Source organism: Protopterus annectens, chromosome 3.part0 (genome assembly GCF_019279795.1).
Source record: "Protopterus annectens isolate FY-2018-M chromosome 3.part0, PAN1.0, whole genome shotgun sequence".
Classification (NCBI taxonomy): Eukaryota; Metazoa; Chordata; order Ceratodontiformes; family Protopteridae; genus Protopterus; species Protopterus annectens.
In genome coordinates, this window is record NC_056731.1 from 554,825,297 (window position 1) to 554,837,418 (window position 12,122).

The 12,122-nt window shown below is 45.4% G+C and overlaps 1 pseudogene; it reads left to right on the forward strand.

The window, feature by feature from the left end:
• Window positions 1-1,593: 1,593 nt before the first annotated feature.
• LOC122796870 overlaps window positions 1,594-12,122 on the forward strand; it is a 174,847-nt pseudogene continuing 164,318 nt past the window's right edge.

Consider the following 12,122-nt stretch of genomic DNA (forward strand, 5'->3'; position numbering starts at 1 on the left):
TTCTGCATATCTGTAAGATAAACCTCACTCATGCGACATGCATGCAAGACCCTCACCTGGTCTGTGACATGAATAGTACTTGTTGGCAGGCTAGATTTGTGTTCCAAACAATACACTGTCTGTAAAATACTCCTTCCCCATGTCTAGTAGAGTACCTCTATAGCTTTTTTAAGAAGAAGCTAGACAACTGCATGGGAAACAGAAAAGACATGCCTGGGATCCTGCCTGTGTCTCAGCTGGACAGGGGAAAAAAGGTGCTGACTTTGAAGGGACATGGGCATAAATCTGGGCTAGGCTTATGAGGACATCCGGGCCAACAGCCTAGTATCATCCTATGAACCTATGCACCTAGTACTTTACATGTTTCCTGTATGTATTGCAGCCTGTCCTGCAATGTTGTCTTAAATGAATCCCTGTGAGTCTGAACTGTGTAGTTACTGCACTGATAGAGTATTCTCTTGTTCCTTTGTTAGTTATTATCACATATCATTAAACCTTGTCATTGTGTCTGGTCTGTATATCAGTAAGCCAGCTCTTAGAGTACTTGCATGTGCACTTGGTGACACTGTCCACTCCAATAGCCTTGGTCTTGGTCACACTTACTATTTTGCTAATAGGCTCATCACACAGTAGGATTTGTCACCCTTTGTTGAGGCCTTACAGTAGCTGTTAAAGAGATGGGTTGTGGCAGTCAGAACTACCTTAATGTATGGGCTGAAAGGCCCATAGGTAGCAAAACTGTGCCAGACTTTACCAGGAGTGTGTGCGTGTGTGTGTGTGTGTGTGTGTGTGTGTGTGTGTGTGTGTGTGTGTGTGTGTGTGTGTGTGTGTTTTAAAAGAGTGGAGCATGACCTACACTCATGCAGCAGTCCCAGCAATGTGAATGTGTGATTGTCTGGCATGCAAGAGTGTGGTAACTCTTGAGGGGTATGTATGACACCTGGTAGAGGCTTAGCCTCATAGCCTATAGGTGTGTGGTCGATGTCTGATGGGCTGCTATGCTCTGGTAGGGAACTTCTGTGATGTCCTCAGCTGCTGCATGTGTCATCTGATGTGAATGATTAATGGAAGATTATGTACATTAATGGTCCTCATTGGTGGGAACATAAAACATAAGGATCAGGAGTGCAATGCATGCTGTAATGCCAGTATGGTGAGACTACCCACACACATACTGTGCTGATAGATGATAGGGCTGTGATGTGGGTGTTCATGGTGGATAGTGCTAGCAAACGTGGATGTGTAGGATCTGTACATAATGGTGCCCAATGTATGAGGTCCTGTGATGTGTTTCCCTGTGCATGTCTTTCAGGTACAATGCCGTGACAGCGATTACCACCCTTTTCAGAAGCTGAGACTGCAGCAATAGTAGATGCTTTAAGACTGCACCACACAGCGCTGTTCAGCAGGAGCAGACAGCGGCAGGAATGGACTGCCCTATGGAATGACCTACTAGAAACCATCAACAATCTGGGTCATCATGGGTGTACCTATGAGCAGGTCAAGCACAGGGCAACTGACTTTTTTCACCATGCTCATCAAAGGGCTGCAGCTGTGGCCAGGGACTGTACAGCCACAGGTGGGGGTCCTGCTATGCAGACCCCAGTGACACCTACAGAGGAGTTCCTCACCAACATTGGGGCAGCCACTGCACCCCAGGAAACCATCCACACCTCTGTTGTGGAAGGTGGCACCCAGACAACAGGCAAGGAGCGTCCAGGTAAGGCCCCATTGGATATCACTTCTATACTATATCATTCATAGTGGCATCCTTGGAGTATCTAGAAGCATATGTCAGGTCAAACTGCATTTGTGGGTGGGGTTTTGTAATGCACACAAGTGCACATCTGTAGTGAATGACATCAAACTGTGTAGTATCAGAGCTTGTACTGTACATGTTCAGAAATTCATCATTTTCCTGTACCAATGTCACATGTCAGTGTGCTGGCAATACTTCTCCCCCCACAACTACATAGGTCCCTCTGGTCTGGCTGAGGAACAGCAGCTTGAAGCCGGTGAGTATGGAAATGTCTCAGCAATACCCTAGGCATGTTAAGGACATGCATTTTTCCATGCACACAACTGTTACTCTTAGCCAGATTGCAAAATGTGCATGTTCACTTGTGGTGAGGTTAACTGCAGTGCATCACTGGGGTCATCACAGGGGCCTATTCACAGGAGCTGTAACATATTGGCAAGTATGTTTCTGTACGTGTTGCCACTGTGCTATGCTGGGGTACATAAATTTTGTGCACACAGGTGCAGTCTCTGTTAGGTGAAGGGGTGGGAGGATGGCATAATGGTTAAGGTGTTTACCTTACAGACACAAGGTGCAGGGTTTGATTCTCACATGGGGTAATTGGCTAGGCTTAAAATGGCTCACAAGGGCAGTTAGCCTAATTCTAACCTATGAACCTAACCTATGAACTACCACTCCTCACATATCTCAGACGGGTATATAAGTAGCAACATTAAGTGGACATAGCTGCACTGCATGTTATTGAGGGCTTGTCCAGAGTGTGTATGTTGTGGTCTGAGTGTGTGTCGTGCATGTCATCATTCAGAGACTGTGTGGTCTGTATAATGCCTTTGTGCCACCTCACCTGCATGTGTCTGTGTGCGCGCACGCGTGTGTTTGTGTGTGTGTGTGTGTGTGTGTGTGTGTGTGTGTGTGTGTGTGTGTGTGTATGCATGCGTTTGTGTGTATGTGTGTGTATATCTGAAACATTATACAGCAGGGTAAAGGGTATTAATTTACATATGTTGCCTTCCCCTCACAGGTGAACATGGGAGTTGGTGTTGCTCCCTCTCACAACTTGATGTCAGTGTCTTAGCAGACTCATGATGATGGCGGTCATAGTGAGGCACAGGTGGGGTTGTCAGGGGCTGAATCTGTGCCATTGGTTGGTATCCCACTTTCATCCCCAATGTCCCTGCACATAGTCAGTATGCCCACACATACAAATCCCCAGCAGCCACAGATAATGGACAGTTGTATGGTGGTGGCATGGAACAGGCTAGTATGGTGACTATGGCAAGCGTGAGTGTAGACACAAGCAATAGCATGAGAGCAGGTGAGGTCCCACACAGGTAGATGGACAGGGGTGCTCAAAGAAGGACTGCTGCCCATCAAGCTCCTGTCGCAAGTGTAGCAGCTGGTGTCACCAGACGCATGTTTCAGTCCATCATGGAGGCACAGGCACTTACTGACCTCAACATCAGACAGATGCGCAGGGTCATGAATGCAGCAATTCCTGCCATGCGTGACAGCCTCCAGGGCAATGGAGATGTCATACATCATTTTGCTGATGTTGTGGATAGATGGTGGGGTGAGACATTGTCATTGCTCAACCGTGCAATGTTTGTGCTTGAGCATGTGGTGCCAGTAGGGCATCGGCCACGTGGACATAGGTCAGTAACAAGATCAGCTGAGAGCCCACATGGCCATGCACATTCACACTCCCGTATTGGCAGAACCACCAGCATTATCAAAGGGAGGGTGCTGTCCACACTACAACAGAGCAGGCTATGGGCATGTGGTCCTTGCCGATCTCATCAGAAATGTGGATCCAGCCAGCATAACCATCGGGAGTAGTACTGCATCTGGCCTTGGGCCTGGTGGTGCCAGTCAGACTCCTGGCAGAACCAGTTCCCATGTCCCCGGCGGGAAATGGTGAACTGTACACCCTGCAATGTATGGTCCATGGCTGTCCAACATACCCCTGTGTAGAGCAACCACATGACTTGATTGTGTGCATACAAACACTCACACATTTCTATCACAGGCAGGTCACCACCAGACACACACAGCTCCTCTGCATGGCCCAGTTGAACACTACCCCTCCACACACACACACACACACACACACACACACACACACACACACACACACACACACACACACACACACACAGTGTCAGCCATATGGCCCAGCCTAGGCCTCTGGCAAACTCACACCACACCTTGTGCATGTGATGGTACCTATGTCACATCCATGTTATTCATAACATCAGTGCAGGGATATGCTAATATGGGTTTGATGCACAGGGTGAATATAGTACAGTGTTGCAATTTAACTGTGTAAGGTGCTTTCTGCTGGCAATTGTTATGGGTACACATCGAAGTGTATGTACCTTTTTAGCCATGATGCATTATTACTGTTAGTACTGCTGACTGTAGTCTCACATACTGTATTCAGTTTGTGTTCCAGTTTTCTGTGTGTCTGCAGGCTGTGGGCCTGCTGACATTAACAATGATGAGTATGGCAGAAGGGAAACACAGTGACCTTTTCATAGCCAAGGTACAGCTGTATATGTACATGTTTACCAGGTGTGTATGCATGCAACAGTGTATGAGGAACAATTGGAGCAGACAGTGTGACCTTGCATACATACCCCTTGACACAGCCAGCTAGCCTTCATACATATCACCTGGGTGTTCTGTAGTACCACAGGTTCATACATATAGAGGAAGTTACTTAAGTACTGGCACTAGGTCCCTCACAAGCTCAGCCATTACTTTAACTGCAACAGATTCATCTATCAGCACCTATTGTCCCTGCCCAGTCTTACAAACAATAGGGTTAGATGCATAACAGAAATACCACAGAGGTTATGTAGTGTTGCAATGTCTGCCACTATTATTCAAGTGGGTGACAACTGCAGAGGCTGTTTTGATTGCCAATGGTGGGTTCAGAGGCCCTTAACATGATAGAGACATCTGACACACACACACACACACACACACACACACACACACACACACACACACACACACACACACACACACACACATACACACACACACTGCTGCATGGGGCCATGCATTGAAACACACATGCACATAGAGTTGACACTTCTCAGATATGTACAATACACAGTGATACAACCATTGCATGCACCATAGTGGCTTTCTGTTAGAAACTGTGTAACTGCACTTGTAAGGTGGATGACATCTGTATGGACTGAAACTAGGGTGGCACTGGGGGGAGTTCACATGGTGGAAGAGGCACACAAAATGGTATAGCCATCGCATACACACAGTAAAGACAGCCACAGGGGATATGCATACAGAAGAACAAACACAGTTGCCAACAGACAGATAAGTAACCCTACATATCCAAATGTATGTACTATAGTGATATGGTCACATTACATGCTCCACATAGCTATTATGCCTGGGACATAATCCACTACCTCTTACAACACGTAATCTTGGGAATGCCTTCATGGATGGTGGGATAAACCACCAGAAATAGCGAGTGGTCTCATCTATTGCTCCTAGAAACCTGGACAAGTGATAGTGTAACAGACTTTGTATCAGCATGATATTTCAGTCAGGTATGATGTCTCATGCTGGCATGTCTGTCACTATAGTAACTGTGACATATTTGGCAATGATATCACATAAATGCCCATTGTTAGGTGACACATGCCACATATAGGTTACAAACATCTGTATATTCCGTATACATCTGTACAGATGACTAGTATGGGCTGTATAGTTTAACATGGTGCATGGGAGGCAGATGCCATTAACAGGCACTTTAAACTAATGCCATGGGGAGGGAGTCAACAGGCCTTAAAATGGTATAACCTATGCACACAACAGCCACAGGGGGATATGCTTCACACACTCTTCTATAGTTGTCAGTATTGAGATTAGAACCCCTACCTATATAATTATTTGTACTACAGTGTTTCACAGTTATTGCACATGCCACAGGGCTTAGAGGGCTGAAGTGTGTATACAGGTACTTCTAAGATGAATGACATCAGCAGGCCTTGTAAAGTAGGGCAATGGGAAGTGTACTGGGTGGTACATGCCTCAAAGTGGCATAACCCACACTCCCTGAGGATATGATTCTCACCCAAACACACAGAGAAAATATGATTCTCACAGACACACAGTTGCCAGTATTTAGTTTATAAGCCCTACCTATCATGTTATGTGTACTACAGTGTTAGCAAGTTATCACATGTGCCACAGAGCTTATAGGATTTAACAGTGTCCCAAGGCACTTCTAAGGTAAATTACATCAACAGCCCTTGTAAAGTACAGCAATGGAAATACACTTGATGGGAAGGGTATCAAAATACTTTATCCTTCAAACATACACACATTTGCCAGAACTGAGAGTAGAACGTCTGGCTATCTAGTTATTTGTACTATACTATTACATAGTTATTGCATGCACCACAGAGCTTATAGGGCTGAAGGTTGTCCAAAGGTACTTCTAAGGTGATTGACATCAACAAACCTTGTAAAGTAGGGCACTGGGAGGTGTTGTGGGTGGGAAAGACCTCAAAATACTTTATCCTACAAACATACACACATTTTCCAGAACTGAGAATAGAACACCTGCCTAGCTAGTTATTTGTATTATACTGTTACATAGTTATTGCATGCGCCACAGAGCTTATAGGGCTGAGGGATGTCCAAAGGTACTCCTAAGGTGAATGAAATCAACAGCCCTTGTAAAGTAGTGCAATGGAATGTGTACTGAGTGGGAAAGGCCTCTTATTACTTAAACCTACAGACACACACACACACACACACACACACACACACACACACACACACACACACACACACACACACACACACACACACACGTAGGTGATGTGATATTACAACCCCCACCTCAGTACTATTACACAATGGAGCTCATCTTCATGCTGGCATGTGCAACTGGTTACAACTGGTATGCAACTGCCTGCAGCAGGACATCACTCTATGCCATTCAGGGTATCCCTGTCTATGACTCACTCTGTGTGTCTGTCTCCCTGTGCCTCTCTCTCTCTCTCTCTCTCTCTCTCTCTCTCTCTCTCTATCACTGTCTGTCTCTCTCTTCCCCATGTCTATGTGTGTGTGTGCTTGGCATATTGTTATATGTTGCTCATATATATATGTCTGCGTATCACATGCAACAGATGCAGATATATCACATATGGGCCACCTACAGCTAGCTGAGGGTAATCCTGTCTGATGGGTGTGTGTACAGACAGTTAAGGTGTACATAGCTGTCTGTATGCAAATACATATATGCACAATACAATTATATAGTCTGATGTGGGTTCCGACATGGGCTGTAATTGTCTAAGTGTAGGAGAATGCTCAGTATGACCTTCTGTAGTAAGAGTGGGACTCCATTCCAGAGATAGTTGTACTCTGGTCCAGGGTTTTGTGTGCTACAGCCATACCTGTTAGCCTGTTAGTACAAGATATCTGGAGATAGCCTGCCAAAATGGGGGGACAATGGCCCAAACATAAGGAGATACTATAATTATTGCTCTTATTAATGTAGGAAGTTGCTAGAGTTACAGGGTTTGCTTTAGCAGACATTTTCTGACATATATGACATCTGACACTGAAATGTATTGTGTGATTACTTACTGACATAAATCCTCAGATCATCACAGTGATTTACCAAAGAAATACAAGATGTATGATGCACAGATCAATATTATGAGCCAAACTATAGACATTCTTGCCCAATCCAGCCAATTGAGAGGTGTGACTACAGCCAACTGACTGATGAAGCAATGTAAACAGTCCAGCACCTTGGTGATATACTGACTGGGGATCTCCTGGTTGTGCAGTATTCGTCTTACCTGAAAAGTCATATGCTGGTGTGGGCATACCTCTCAACTGTACAGTTTTTTGCAGATTACCCAGATGTTTGTCTATTTTTTGTCCATTTTTCATAAATGTGTAGTTTTCTGGCAAGTTAGTGGCAAATAATTAATACCTGAAGTTAGAAACAATGACAGACATTTGTGTTTCAGACTTCATAACCTTCAGACAATTCACGCTAATGCAAAAACTGTTATTCTACCAACTTTCTAAGTTTGTAAGAGTAATATTTAAAACATGTGCCTATCACTGGGCCTTTGTCCAACTTTTATCTATGACCTTGTCCAGATGTCTTGCTGTCAGAGATTGAAGGGTATGGGTATGGGTACAGAGTGAATTCTACTGAGCAGAGATGTCCATTATATGTGTGGTGCATTCTACATAGCACTGTGATTTCCAGGTATGTCAGTGGCAGAGCAGTACAGAGTAATGTGGTGAACCACTGACAAGACATTTGTGTGTAGGTTGATAGGCTATGAGGTTAGTAGGCTATTGGCCCTGAAGCCTTTATAATCTGCAGACAAGAATGTAGCCCATGTTAAGTCATATCTGCACCCAGAGCCCCTGTCCAGTAGGGACACAGGTGGAATCACAGGACTGTATTTTCTGTTTCCCATGCACTTATACAGGGGGTGCTTCAGTAGGGCATTGAGGCACTTGGCTTGATGTAGACGGGGAGTGTATTCCACAGATGGGGGAGTGTGTGGGACATGTATCTGTCACTCCAACAAGCCCTACTGATATCACAGACCAGGTTGATGCTATGCCTACAGGTTGATCAAGTGGGCCTTGACTTCCAGATGTGAAACAGACCCATCAAGGCAGGTTCTGGATTGCTTTGTATAACAGACAGGGTCACCTCTGCAGAGTCTGTATGGAACTGAGTAGAGGGACAGTGCTTTGAGCCTATCTGTATAGGGTTGGTGTTTTTGGTTCTGCATTCTCCCGGTGAGGAACCTCTGTGGTCTCTCCAGCAGCTGCATGTGCTTTGTGAGGTACATGATGAAGGGGGCTTTGAACAAAATAAATGAGCTCATAAGGTTAGCACACATGGATCTTATGACCTCTTTGTTCCTGGATGGGATACCCTTATGTTTGAGTTGTCCCATCTATGAAGCTTTCTGTACAATGGGAGCAATATGGTGCTCAGACTTCAAGTTGCTATCAACTTGGGTGGCCAAATACCTCACTACTGATTGTGTATGTAGGACATTGTTGTTAATGTGATACTATGTGGGGATATCAATCTCCCCAAAGGGGATGATCCAGCTGCAGGCATTCTGCTTGAGGCCATGTTTCTGGCATCAGTCATTTGTTTTGGTGAGACCCTCTTGCAGGACATCCACATCACTTTGGGTATTGATGACTGCTCCCAGCTTGCAGTCATCTGCCAACTTGGTCAGCCATATGCCAATGTTTTCGACCTGCACCTCAGGGAAGTATATCCCATATAGCAGAGACCCCTAGACCGATCCCTGGGATATGCCACTCATTACGGGGGCACTGTTTGAGTTGCTACCCCTATTATGTGTATGTGGGTTCTATCAATGAGCCAGTTTGCTACCCATCTGGTAACATATGGATTGTTGCCTAGTTGACAGAGTTTATGTACTATGGCCAAGTGGGGAATAGTGTGTAAGGCTTTGGCCAGGCCAAGGTGGCCAGATTGCACCATCTTTCCCTCATTCATGCCTTTGTTGGCTGCCACAGAGAAGTCATCCAGAGTTCACTGACATAACTCCCCTGAGAATGACAGACTGTGTAGGGTAATTTATTTGGAATTTGCCAATGTCCCTGTTAATGAGCTCCATGATAATCCATAGCATGGCCTTGCGGATCAGGCTAGTTAAACTGATGGGTCTTTGATTTCCTGGATTGGTGAACACTACACCTTGGTGTAAAGAGATGACAGTGGCTGTCTGCCATTTGGCTGTGACAAAGACAGTACTCAGGCTTTGGGTGTGTAGGGTGTGTAATGATACTGCCAGTTCATGCCTGGGTTGATGTAGGTTGCAGCCTGGGATGTATTCAGATCCCATGGAGGCTGTCTTCTTGACTTTGAAAGGGCACTGATGCCTTATTCCCTACTGATAAGGGTTGGGTGTTCAGTTACTGGGGATGTCCTGCTTTCCTGATGAGGGGGCAGAGGAACAGACATTTCCACCAAATCTGTCAGCCAGTGGATTGGCTATATCTACATGTGTGTAGGTGGTATCTTTGACCACCAGTTCTGCACAGATATGGGAGCTTCCTTTGGGAATGCAGACATATGTGAGGAAGGCCTTATGATTGTCTTAGATGTGGGAAATTTGGACTCGGAGTTGCCTTTAGTGGATTTCACTGGTGCTCTTATTTGTTTGTTCAGGCTAAGGGGTGATTACTTCCAATTGTGCACCTGCTCCTTCTTGGTCCTGAGCAGCAATGTTATCCTTTGTTATGTAGTTCCTTTATTGCAGATGTTTGCAGACAGATTTACTCTGCCTTGCAGATAGTGATGTTGTCCTGTTAGGTATTCCTGATTCCATGCATCTCTCTATATAATGGTGGCATAGTAGTTTTGTGTACATTTGGAAATTGGTGCCTGTTCCTCTAGTGGGGTAGGGGGCTGTTTGGCTGTTTATACCATCCCTCTGGTGGTCGTGATCAGCTTGTGGGACATTTTCTTTTTACCATTGCTGGGGGGGGGGTCAGGAAAGATGGTATGACACATGACTGCTTTTCTGTTGAATCTTGCCAGGGAGGATGATACAGTAGGGGTGCTGCAGTGATTGATCATGTTGGTTACTGCCAAGGCCGACATAGGTATCACATCTTGTGGGGGTATCAAGTGGCTGTCCTAAGGATGTAGCATTGAAAAGATGGAGGAATCACTATGCATTTCTGTTCTGGTATGGTTGGATTTCCAATCAATGGTTGGGTAATATAAGTCAGCCAGGATCAGGGTAATGGGTGGAATCTTGACAGATTTGTAGAGGGCCAGATATGTGGGGTGGGTGTCCTGAGTCAGATATGTTGGCCTGTAGCTATGTATAATTTGCATAGGGGGTCTTGTCAACAGTTGACTGCACCTGGAGTGTTTCATGTGTGTCAGACTGTTTGACTAGCCTGAAGGTGTGTGTCTGTCTAATATATATTTATATTCCACCTCCTTTAGCTTTTCTATCCACATTTTGAGGTCTGGCTGTGTGATAGGATGAGTGATCAGGTAAGGATGGATTTCTCTCTGCGGCTGTGGGCCAAGGTTCTGTGAGTGCACAAATGTCACCATCTTCCAGGGTTACAACTGCTTGCAATGAGTGCATTTTCCTGTTTAGACTTGTAGCTTTTAGTGGCATGGCCTTTAATTAGCGTTTTGTTGAGTGTTTTATGTTGGTAGTATGGACCCCATGACTTTCCCTATAAAGGCACAATGGGGAAGGCAAAGGCCATTGCCAGAGGCCTGAAGACCAAGTGAGACAGATGCAGACCATCTCTAGCAAAGCAGCGTGGTCAGTCGATCATAATTCCCAGGCTGCCAGGCAGTGGATTCCCCTGGGATGACATCAGTAAGTGAGCCAAGTGTTACTGACAATCATTTTCTGTTTGTATTGATCCATCATTCTGGGTGGCGGCAGAATGCTGCTTAAGGTTAGGGACATACCTGCATGGGACACATATTCAGCAAGCTGAAACATGTCTGCCTTCCTACAGTCCAGGGAGGTACATCTGACATTGTTCACACCACAATGGACCAGGCCAGAGTGATACCTGTACCTGTTGTGGGGTGACTTGAGTGCATGTGTGATATGGCAGATTGTGGCACCTGACAAACAAGTAACCATGACTTTCTCCTTATCCTGCCTAGTGAGACACACATCTGTGTGTCTCACAGTGGAGTCTTCTATGAGTAATATGTTGGGTGTATGGTAAGGTCTTAGTGTTTGCAAGACCCTGGTGTGTGCACTATGCATGGTCTGTGGTGTGTAGGTTTGTGGAGTTCTCATGTGTTTTTACCACTGAGGTGTCCTTTGTTTGGGTTTTTGTTTTGTTGGGGACCTCCACTTATGTGGGTCTGTGTTGTGAATTTGCAGGTGATGTTTACTGACTCCATACACTGCAGGGCACCTATGTTACTGCACAATTTGTTCTGGTGTACACATTCTCAATTTGTCTGGCCAGTGGTTCCGCTTCTCCTTATGTGTGTCTCTTTGTCCTTCTGTAGTCCAGCCACAGGCTTTGCCCACAGTGGCTGCTGTTATGTATTTGTAATTCTGGTGTGAGTGGGGTAAATGCCGTAACACCACACACAAGGTTATGGACTTCACACCTCTGAGTGTACCTGTTTAGCAGGTTGTTCATCATTATACCACTACATCTGCTGTGATCCTCAGATGGTTTGTGTTGCTATGTTATTATGAGGCTACATGTTGGCCTAGTTGTCAAACCATCACAGACTGACATCTGGACAGGCCCAATTAAGACAGTCAGACAAAGACCCACACATGGG